Source organism: Pan paniscus, chromosome 7 (genome assembly GCF_029289425.2).
Source record: "Pan paniscus chromosome 7, NHGRI_mPanPan1-v2.0_pri, whole genome shotgun sequence".
Lineage (NCBI taxonomy): Eukaryota > Metazoa > Chordata > Mammalia > Primates > Hominidae > Pan > Pan paniscus.
This window is the reverse complement of record NC_073256.2, coordinates 23,892,897-23,905,343: the sequence shown is the minus strand read 5'-3', so window position 1 is coordinate 23,905,343 and position 12,447 is coordinate 23,892,897.

Here is a 12,447-nt window from a genome sequence, read left to right as displayed (position 1 = left end):
GAAGGTGAGGTACTATTATGCACTTCATTCTATTTGTGGCGAAAATATTGCTGCCAAATGGGTAGAAAAATGTCTTTAGGGTAGCTTTATATGAATTTCTCATACACTTATCCCCTCCTTGATTTTGCCTATAGGAATTAGGAGAGTCAGTCCCCATCTTGTCAAGCATGATTTTAGAAATTCTGGGAAAGGCATGCAACCCCACATCACTGCTAAGCCTATAAATTCCTAAACTAGTTTGAGCCTGTTTTAAAAAGATGCCATATGTTAAGCCTGGCTCTCTCTCCATAGCATGTCTCCCTCAGTGCCTGCTGGCATCACCACTTTAATTCTAATTGATGGGACCGCCACCTACCCTGTCCCCTGAACAGTATCCCTAGGCTGCCTCCTCTCTTAATTCCTTCTCTCATGCTCAACCATTGTATTAACTCTTGATTGCTTCTTCTAGATGGCTCTGGCACTCAGGTCTGCCTTTCTCCCACTGGCATCCAAAACACAGCAGCCCTGAGTTCAGCTCTTGGTCTTCTGGCCTTCAGTCTCGTAAGCCTCTGCTCCACCCTCCATATCATATCTGCACCAAAGCATGATACCAGCATTCCCTAAAGGCAAGGGTTACTGGGGGCCATTGCAGTGGCTGCCTGCCACACTCAGTATCTCACGAATTTATTTATGTTTTGTTAAACCATAAGTGTGTTCAGATTGTTCTCATGTGGTAAATCATTTGTTGTCTTTGCATTAGCTGCTAGTGTTCTCTCCCTATTTCCTTGCTCTTCTGGAAGTATTTCTTCTTTGTGATATTCATCCTGAGCATCCTAGGAGATACTCTAGGATTTGAAAATAATTCTTATTATCTAAAGGGTGAAAGCAACATAGGACTTGAGTATGTACTTTCTCATTAACATAAGGACATAAATGAAAAGACACCATCTATTAAAGATAATAAGAAATGTTCACAAATAGTATATGGCATTCATTATGGAACTTGGTAGAAGCTCCAAGTGTCATGCAAAATGCGCTCTGCAGAACTGCAGAGGAGGGAGGGATCACTTTCAACTGGGGTGACTGTGATCATGAGGAACTGGTATTTGCGTTGGTCCCTGAAAATTATGCAAACCACTTTGTAGAAAGAATTGGCTGATGCCTGTAAACCCAGCACTTTGGGAGCCCGAGGAGGGCAGGTCCCTGGAGATCAGGAGTTCAAGACCAGCCTGGCCAATGTGGTGCAACCCTGTCTCTACTAAAAATACAAAAATTAGCTGGGCATGGAGGCACAAACTTATAGTCCCAGCTATTTGGGAGGCTGAGGTGGGAGAATCGCTTGAACCCGGGAGGTGAAGGTTGCAGTGAGCCAAGACTGTGCCACTTCACTCCAGCCTGGGAGGCGGGGTGAGATTCTGTCTCAAAAAAAAAAAAAAAAAAAGAAAGAAGAGTCAGAAAGAATCTAGTTTCCAGCATCTATCACCAAGCAATCTGGAGAGTGAAGTTGATATTTACAGAAAAAGTGATGTAAAGATTGGTTGAGAACATTGGGGAAATGGTCCAGACTAGAGATGAAGATGGAAGGTAGCTGCATGCAGGCATAGATAACCACATCCCAAAGATCATATGAAGCCAGCAGAGGCCCACGAGTAAGCATCTGGAATACAGTTAGGAGCATGGGAGCATCAACAGGCCTTTCCCCATTTGGGAAATGCAGATAAGTGTATCAACATTATTAAATTACTGCATGATTCAAATGAAATAAATGCAAGTAAATTGCTTAGCACAGTGTCTAGAACATAATATGTACTCAATAAATCTGTTACAATGACTTGACGATGATCATGAGGAGGAGGATCATTATCATCATCATCATTATGATTGCCATGAAAATGTTAAATTCTTGAAGATGCTCCCTTTTGGGGACTTCAGGGACAGGAGAAGGAGGAAAAGTTCCATGATGAATCAAAGGCAGTAATGGGAAGGATAGGAGGAGACAATGGAAAGCAGATGTCTGTTATATCGTGTTACTGTCAGCTTGTATCTTTTTCCATTAGACTGGGAAATAGTGAAAATTCAGAGCCTAGAGGGTGAATATTGTTTATCTTTCTTTCCTGCACAGCACCAGGTCCTAAGACCCTAATACAGAGCAGATGTCCATGAAGTTCTCTGGACGTTGAATTGAAATCGAGGGATAGGTTTCTGAAAGTGGCCTTATGAGGCACATGTTGCAAAATGGTCAGGTTGGAAGATTACAGACAAAAAACTCACTGAGCTGGGGATGTAAAAGGCTTGGCTGGACTTAGGAAGAGTAGTTTGGACAGATTTCTTGAGACGCTAGGATGCAAAGAATTTAGGGACAATGGGGTGATGGAAAAGGGTACACACCTAAGTATAGACCACTACACATGAGTGTAGACCACCAGTAGTCAAGGGATGACTCTGAGAGCAGGCAGAGAAATGACTGGACATCCTGGCTTCAGGTCACAATGCTGCCATTCACTACAGCATGTCATTCAACCTCTCTGAGCCTCAGTGTCCTCATCTATAAAATTGGAAAAATGTCTGCCTTTATTTGTATAACTTATATAATGGTGACAAGATTAATGGCTGCAAAGGAGAATGGCTCAGCCAAACTTCATCTTAGACTATGTCAAGATGAAGAAGAGTTGACACCCTGGATTCCCGTGCTGGGAGCCCATGCCAGAGTCTTGATATCGTTAACCGAGGGTCACGTGGGTGATACTTGGGTGATACATGGGTCACATGGTAATTTGCAATGTACAAGTCAATTTCACACCATTAACTCATAGGGCTTTCACTGTGACCTAAACAGGAAATGTACTGCTCTCTGTGCTTTGTTGCTGAGTTACAGATGCTCACAGAGCTTAGGTAATTTATTCAGGTAAACCCACGCCATACACAGTAGGGCTGAGTGATGGCCCAGTGACGCCTCACTTCAGACCTGGTGTTTGTCTTCTACATAGCTCTGCCCTTCAGCCACAAACTTGGACCAATCACATCTCGGCTCCACATTTTAAGAACAGGATTTAAAAAATAATAATTAAAGGAAAGTCTGACATGAACAAAGGTGATAAATAACTAAATTTTCTCTTCCTCGCTCAACCTAATCAAAATTGTCGAAATGCTGGCTGTGAGAGCTACAAGGAAACCAAGCACATGGGTACAAAAATTTGCAGGATCTGCAGTTCCAAGCGCTGTGACTCAGAGCCCAGGGGCAGGGAGTGACAAGACCCAGCTCTCGTTAGTGTTGTGAGGCTTCAGACACATGAATCTATTCACCCAACTATTAGACAGCACACGTGTACTTGTTATCATTTGAGAGGCTAAAAGTATTTATGACATGAAAAGGATTATAATAAGCCAAAAAGAGGGCAATTCACAGTTATCAGTGGCTCCCTGGAGTAGAGAAGTAAATTACACAGTCTCTCTCTTCTATTGTTTGAAATTTTACCATAAAAATGCATTAGTTTTATAATTTTCTTAAAACACGTAAGTCCCTCTCAAAACGGATTTTGTGTGTCTGGAGTATGTCCAAACTTGAAAAGGCTGATTGTCACAGCCCAATCTCCAATTTCCAGCTCCCAAATTAGTTGACAAGAAAAAGTGGCACTTTTTCCTCCCCAAGGAACCTTTATGAAATAGTGGTGTTGCCATAAAAATGCCTCCCAGTCTATGAAGGAACAGGTTAGACCAGGGGTTCACCTGTGGAAGTCTATTCTCCATGTGGAAAAGCAAGTCATCTCCAGCGTCTGACTGTCTTCACCCCAGGCTGAGGGCTGGTGTTAATCCTCTACAACACCCAATGCCATCGTTATCTCTGACATAGTAAGACTGTGAAGTCAGCACCCATCCCACCCACACTCACCTCCTTCCCCCATTTATAAATATCTCCAATTGCTTCGTCTGAAATCATGAACTTAAGAGGAAAGTTAGATTTTAAAAAGAAGCATCTACATATCTAAAGTCTTAAATCTGCTGATTGAGCTCCACTCTTGGCTCAAAGAGTTATCTTTGAGTTATGATGAGTTATCTTTCTTCTACGTTTCTGCAGCCCTGTGCTTGAAATCTTCCTATGACTCCCATTAGAATCCATCCTAAATTTATCATTTGACTGTCTGCCCATCTACCTGGCCCTACATGGAGCTTCTGGAGAGAAAGAACCAAGACTGGTCCCTCTTGGTATCTCATCCACTTCACCCTCACCTATGCTGAAAACATGATACTTGTCCCTTCCTATAGTATGTGTTCAGAGTTTTCTTACTGAATCTGACAGGTGTGGTGCACCCAAATTCTGAACACACACTCCCAGAACTAACACACCCTTGATCCTTAGTGGATCCGTTATAATTGCATTCACATGAAGCAGCAGCTAGGAGACATCACGGTGACTTCAGCTCCCAATTGAATTGTCATTGACTTACTTAGTTCCCAATTGATAGTCAACCAAATACAACCCATCCATTGGATTCCTGAACATTTAAGTTTAATAGCTGTTTTTTTTTTCTTTTTTAGCATTTTTCCCTCTAAACGTTGAATCTATATGCAGGGGAAATCATCTGGCCCCTGGACTGCCTTGAATGCTCCTGAGTCAAGAGTAACTTGAGGTCTTAAATGTCTATTCTGAAGCCCCTCTTTTGCACAGGGACAGTCATTGACTAGGAGGAGATGCCAGTCTATTAAATCTATCATCCCAGCATCCTCTTTCTCTGATGAAGTAAAATTAAACACCTTCTTTACTCATAAATTTGGTAGGTTTTAGACAATGATGAAGAATCGGACATGGGCCGCACACAGTGGCTCATACCAGTAATCCCAGCAATTTAGGAGGCTGAAGCAAGAGGATTGCTTGAGCCCAGGAGTTCACATCTGGGCTCGAAACCAGTCTGGGCAGCATAGTGAGACCCCATTTTATTTTCTACAGAAAATTTAAAATTTAGCCATGTGTGGAGGTATGCGTTTGTGGTCCCAGCTACTCAGGGGGCTGAAGTGGGAGGACCTCTTGAGCCTGACAGCTCAAGCTGCTGTGAGCTGTAATCATGCCACTGCACTCCAGCCTGCACAACAAAGTGAGACTCTGTCTCTCAAAAAAAAAAAAAAAATGAAAGAATGAGACATGTTTCACTCAAATTATAGCACCCCATCATAGGCCAAGGGCCAGGCGGTCAGCTAACCTTGAATGTAGCCCATTTTCCTCCCTTACCTCACTACCAAAAAGCCAGTCCTATTGCCAGGTATTGAATATGTCCAGGGCTGGATTTATTTGGTCCCCAGGAGGGTCTTAGACTCTCCCAGCATTTTAGGAAGAGGAAAAAACTCCAAAGTAGCAAAGTACGGACAAGTCAGCCCCTAGTCACATGCCCTGAGACTATTCTCCAAAGGGGGCATTCTTGCCCATGCCAGCCCTATCTGTACCCACACCCCAATCCGACCCACACCCAGACAAGCCCCTGGAGTCCAGAGAGCACCCGGACAGCCACAAATCCATAGGGAGCTCTGCCTTACCATTGGGTTCCTAATTAACTGAGTGAGTGGGTGTGTTCTGCATGGCGAGAGGCATTGGAATGATGCATCAGAAAACATGTCATAATGTCATCACTGTAATATGACAAGAATTGCAGCCGTGGCTGGAACCTTTATAAAGTGACCAAGCACACCTTTTCATCCAGTCTCGGCGTGGGGTGAAGCCTAGCAGCTATGAGGATCCATTATCTTCTGTTTGCTTTGCTCTTCCTGTTTTTGGTGCCTGTTCCAGGTAAGATGGGCTGGGAAATCTAAGGATTGAGCTAATTGAGAATATATAATTCAGAGTCAGTATTTCTCCATCCGTCAGAGTGCTTTGGACCAAGCAGGTTTGTTATATGGGAACTAGGCATCACCATTTTTTTTTCAGACAAGAATCATTAAGAGGCCAAGTGCGGCGGCCCATGCCTGTAATCTCAACATTTTGGGAGGCCGAGGTGGGCAGATCACGAGGTCAGGAGTTCAAGACCAGCCTGGCCAAGATGGTGAAACCCCGTCTCTACTAAAAATACAAAAATTATCTGGGCACGGTGGCGGGCACCTGTAATCCCAGCTACTCGGGAGGCTGAGGCAGAGAATTGCTTAAACCTGGCAGGCGGAGGTTGCAGTAAGCCGAGATCATGCCACTGAACTCCAGACTGGGTGACAGGGTGAGAGTACACCTCAAAAAAAAAAAAAATCATTAAGAAACTAAATAGCTCCCCAAAGGTATCTCTTTCCCCAACTCTTCAAGGGAAGATTATTATACCAGCTGATGAGACATGAATCAGACATAAAATTTTAATATAGCAGGAAAGATTGATTTACTCTGAGAATAGAAGCACAGGCTCCTGTTTTACTAAGTGCGGTGGTTGGAGGTGGAATGTTTGTGCTACCTCTGAGGACACCACAGCCTCAGCACCCCCACTGTTCCTGCGGCAGTCACAGGGTCACGCCACTTCCCCGGTGCCACTGTGGGTCCACAGCTGAGCTGCAGCCTTAGAAACATTGTCTATGGGTTGTTTAGTCATACCTTTATTTTCCTCCTGATTTTATAGAAAAAGGAAAAAGAAACAAAAGAATACAAGAAAAGCAAGAGATGAGTTATTTGAGGAATTCCAGAAGCCTTGTATGTGTACTAAAAGCCTTCCTAAAACCTTTCTGTGTGTGCTATTTTGTCATTGCAGGTCATGGAGGAATCATAAACACATTGCAGAAATATTATTGCAGAGTCAGAGGCGGCCGGTGTGCTGTGCTCACCTGCCTTCCAAAGGAGGAACAGATCGGCAAGTGCTCGACGCGTGGCCGAAAATGCTGCCGAAGAAAGAAATAAGAACCCTGAAACATGACGAGAGTGTTGTAAAGTGTGGAAATGCCTTCTTAAAGTTTATAAAAGTAAAATCAAATTACATTCTTTTTTAAAAAAAAATTAGGAGCTTGATTTTTTTTTTTTTTAATCTGGTTATTTTGGTACTTGTTTCCAAACAGACAACTCAGAAAATCTTAAGGACTCACCTGTCATTCAAAGAAAGTAGAATCTCTGGAGAAATCTATAAGGGAGCCCGACCTTATTATCCAAGGGTTACCAGGTTCTATTCCTCCTTTGTGAATGTTATGCCCCAGTGAAGTTGGACTATTCACTCTCTTGGAATATGCCCTTTGCTTTCATGTCATCCAAGCCTTGGGCCTTTTCAGTCCCTCTACCCCAAATGGCATCTCTCCACCAAATCTATCTCTAAGGTTTTCATGCATCCCTCAGGGGCTATCCCAATTCCTTCCAAAAACTTTGTCTTCAGAGAAATAAGGAAACTGGCTCTTCCTCAGATATTCACTTTGCTTTCTCTCACCGATGCCTCTGCTCTGGTTGACCTCATGTCTGCCTCACTCCTCCAACTTCATCTCTAAACTTTAAACTGTCCTTCAGGGACTGTCTGACATTTTATCTCCACCTTAAAAACACAGGTGATTTCCCAAATGCTTACAGTCTTTCCTCTGGTTCACCACAGGGTTCTGACTTGAGTCCTCCATCTACAACCCTTGCTTGGTTTTTACATTGTGTACACTGACATATTGCCAATCTCCATATTAGATTTTGTGAGCCTTAAAAGCAAGGAGTTTGTCTTAATTCTTCCTGTAGTGCTTGTAAAGTGCCCTGAGCATGAAGGCTGCTCAACAAGTATTTATTGAATTGAAGTACATTCAAATGATTTATTGATTGAATTATCTTTAATCATTCAAATGATTTGGAGGTACTGCAGTTTAACTATCTAGTGCTCTCTCAACGTTGACACAGAAGGATTCCAGCAAATGGAGTGTGTGGTTTTTCATACCTGACACCAGACCCCAGTTATGGCTCCATGTATGGAGAAAAGACAATACAACAAGGCTCTTAGGAAGAAAGGCTCAAGGGCCCAAAAAGATGAGACTGCTCCTCACTTTCCATCCAAAATGGACTCACTGCTATGGGAATCTCCCTCTGACAGCAGACAAAATGGAACCTGTCAAGATGCGTGACAGCTGTGTTCAGACATTGGATAATAAGCAGTGCAACAGACCAATTAAGTGAGACTTTCGATTGCCCCCAGCTCACTACAGCAGCAGGGTGCAGACCACAGCACACAGAGGAAGACTCAAACGAAATCCAGCAATCCTGAAGCATTGAAGAGACTGAAATCAAACTTCCCAAAGCACAGGACACCCCCACTTCCAGGGCAGAATAGCAGAGAGAGGGTACCTAGAAGGAAGCAAGGCCCCGAAGTGTTGGTGGTGGGGGCAGGGACACATGGTAAATCTTTAGTCCTGGGCTGTGTTTTCATGTGAGCACGCTTGGGGTAAGACTTCACAAGGCTAGAGGCAAACAAAAACACCCAAAAGGGATTGGATAACAATTTTAGGAGCACTAAAGGCTGGAAAAATTTTCATTCCCACTAGCAAAGTGGAGAGACTGCAGAGTCCTTGGGCAACTAACACATTAGTAGTAGTGCTATTTGGCTCTAGATTAAATTGTTCTGCAACCACTCTAACAAATTTTTTTCTAAACCATTCTTGAAAGGACCAGACTGATCTATAAGAAACTTAAATGTGGGACAGAATAAAGCCTAACATTCTTCAAAGAAAAACAACTAAATCCATCACTCAACAATTTGTGCTTTATAGCACACTGAATCTAATAAAAAATTAGCTGCTATGCAGGAAAATATGGTCATAATCAAGAGAAAAATCATTCAGTAAAAACAGATCCAGAAATGACAAGGATACTAGGATCAGCAAAAAAAGATATAAATGAGCTATTATAAATGTTATAAATATGTCCAAGTTTGAAGAGAAAAACTGTTCATGATGAGTGAGAGATATAAAGAAACAAATGGAATTTCCAGAGATTAAAAATAAACATCTGAGTAAAAGATACTATGAATTGGATTGTGGCATATATTCCAAAATAAAGATCAGTAAACCTGAGTTTATATTACTACAAATGAATGAAGAAATAGTGCAAAGAGAGGAGAAAAGGGCTGGAAAATAATAAGCAGTGACCTGTGCAGAAACATCAAGCAATCTAGCAACTATGTGTGTTTAGACAGCCAGGCGCGGTGGCTCACGCCTGTAATCCCAACACTTTGAGAGGCTGAGGAGGGTGGATCACAAGGTCAGGAGTTCAAGACCAGTCTGGCCAATATGGTGAAACCCCATCTCTACTAAAAATACAAAAATTAGCTGGGTGTGGTGGCGTGCACCTGTAATCCCAGCTACTCTGGAGGCTGAGGCAGGAGAATCGCTTAAACCTGGGAGGCAGAGGTTGCAGTAAGCCGAGATCATGCCACTGCACTCCAGCCTGGGTGACAGAGCAAGACTCCATCTCGAATTAAAAAAAAAAAGTTTTGAGAGAGAGGATAGAGCTAAGGAAGGAATGGCCTATTGTTTTCCAAATTTGGTGAGACTATAAACACACAAATTTACCACATGAAGACATCCAAGTTGAAACATGAAACATGAAGAAAACCACATGAAACATATCATAATCAAATTATTTTAAAACAGTAATAAAAATAAAATTTTAAAAGCAGCCTGAGGGCGGGCACAGCGGCTCATGCCTGTAATCCCAGCACTTTGGGAGGCCAAGGTGAGCGGATCACCTGAGGTCAGCAGTTTGAGACCAGCCTGGCCAACATGGTGAAACCCTGTCTCTACTAAAAAAAAAATACAAAAATTAGCCAGGCATGGTGGCATGCACCTATAATCCTAGGTTACTCGAGAAGCTGAGGCAGGAGAATTTCTTGAACCCAGGAGGCGGAGATGGCAGTGAGCCGAGATCACCCTACTGTACTCCAGCCTGAGTAACAGAGAGAGACTGCATCTCAAAAACAAAAATAAAACTAAAAAGCAGTCTGAAAGGAGACATATTACTTACAGAAGAACAAAACATAAGTGATATCTTCAAAAGCCGAAAGAAAAAAAATGTCCTTTTAGAAATCCACCCCAGCAAAAGTATATTTCTAAAAAAAGGGTAAACACATAATCAAATAATAAGTAAAGGCATTTTCCAGTAACAACAATAAAAGCTAAGAGAATTCCTCACCAGCCAGTCTGTACTATAAAATGCAAAGATAAGTTTTTTGGCAGAAAGGGAAGATGCTAGGTAGAAATTTGATTCCATATGATGAAAAGAGCATGCTGTGAACATTCTAGAAGCTCCTTAAAGAGAGAGATTGTCAGTTCAGTAAAAAGCAAGACCCAACTACATGCTGTCTATAAAAACCCACTTTATATATAAACTTTAAGAACAAACTTAGAGTAAAAATAAAAGGATGGAAAGAGATATAGTATGAAAACATTAGTATAAAGAAAATAGGATTGGCTATACTGGCTCATTGATATAAATTAGGGTAGATTTTAGAGCAAGGGGTATTATCAGTAATAGGGAGAGATATTTTTCCTAATGATAAAGTGGTTACATCACCAAGAACAGATATTAATATTAAATCAGTGTGTGCCCCTAATAACAGAATTTTGAAATTCTTAAAGAAAAATCAATAGACATTAAAGAAATAGACAAATTAGCAATTGCAATTAGACAATTCAACACTTCTCTTCCTGTAAGAGATTTTTTAAAGCAGACAAAATATTAGTAAAGGTAGAGAAGACTTGAGCAACGCTACCATCCAGCACAATCTATTTGAGATTTATAGAACACTCTACCAAATAACAGCAGAATGCATTAAAATATTACCCAATAGAGCTCATACTAATCTATGAAACGTCTCAAAAAATCAACATAGTTTAAAGTTATACAAAAGACAGTGTCTATCTACAGAGGAATTTACAAAACTATCAATACAGAAAGTCATCTGGAAAAATCTCCATATATTGGGACATCAATGAACATGTCTCTAAGTGGTCCAGAGAAGAAATCACAAGATACTTTAGAAAATATGTTGAACTGATAGAAAATGAAACCATAACATACCAAAATTTGTGGAAGTGCCACTAAAGTGGCTCTTGGAGACAAATTTATAATTAAATGCTATTATGATAGAAAGCAGAAAAGCTCACAAATAAACAATTTAAGATTCCACTGTAAGAAACAGTAAGGGAAAAGGGAACAAACTAAACCCAAAGTAAATAAGAAAAAGAAAAAAAAGAGAAAAAGAAAAAGTGAATAAAAAGAAACTGGACATAAAAAACATTAAAAATTAGTAAATAAAAGCTGATTCTTTGAGAGGATCCATACAATTGTGAGAACTCTCAATAGGTTCGTTAAGGGGTAAAGAAATTACTGTAAGTCTCAGGTGCACACCCAGGCTTCAGGCAGGCAGGAAACAGATTACATCTGCGTTTTAGGGTCATATAGACGAGCCGCCACGAGGTGGCAGTAACTGCGCACTCATTCCCTCACCTCCTGCAACAACAGGCCAGGCCAGGCTCTGGACTCACCACTCAGCTCAGAAGATGGGAGAGGGTGACAGTAGCTCCATGGACTTTGGCTTTAGGCAGAGCGTTACTGTAGCTTTGGGGTTGTAGGAGGTTGAAGAGGGGAGGTTATCAGGACACCATGATGATTGTGTGGCGCTGGTTAGGAACATGGGCTTTGAAGAGAGGGGGATTTTATTTCAAATTGCATCTTTGCCACTTAGTAGCCAGGTGACCTTGAACGTGTCCTCCAACCTTTCCATGCCCCAGGACCTGCCTCTGTAAACTTGTGTAATACCTACCTGGCAGGCTTGTTTCTGAGGATTTAATAAGATAACTAATATAAAAATGGCCATAGCAGGGCTGGCTGCAAAATTCCTAAGTTTCAGTGCGAAATGGAAATGCAGGGTACCATGGTTTAAAGAGCAGAAAAAGAAAGTGTAATGAAAGGCAGTAGGATATTAAGCTTTTTCAAACAAATATTTTTCATTGTTTGAAAAATGTAATAGTTATACAGGAGTAATGACAGAATCTTACAAATCTCCACCAGAAATTAATTTCATAGTTTTAATAGAATAAAAATACTACTTTATTAATTGGATTTAGATGAATCATACAATTTTTCTGGCCCACTTTTCTGTCAAATAATATATTAGGACAACAAACTTTATACCTTGAGCAACTTCATTTTATCTTTTGGGAAGAATCTGCTGAAGCAACTGTTTCTGGAATATATTCCAAGCTGTGACAACATGTGGATAAATTATTTTGAAACAGATTTTAGTATATCTGGAGCTGGTGATTCTTGTGAAACAATTTGTCTCAAAAGATTTAACTCTTTAAACAAATCAGTTTCATGTAAATTTGAATCTAATTTTAAGTGTCAATTTCTCCAGCGGAATTTTGATGCATCTTCTGACATGTTCTGTAAGTTGCAGAGGCCCACAGCAGACCAATATGGCATCATGATTTGTAACTTATTCAAAACCCCTGTTTATGAATTCTATTGCTATGTATATATTAACAAGAAAAACTTAA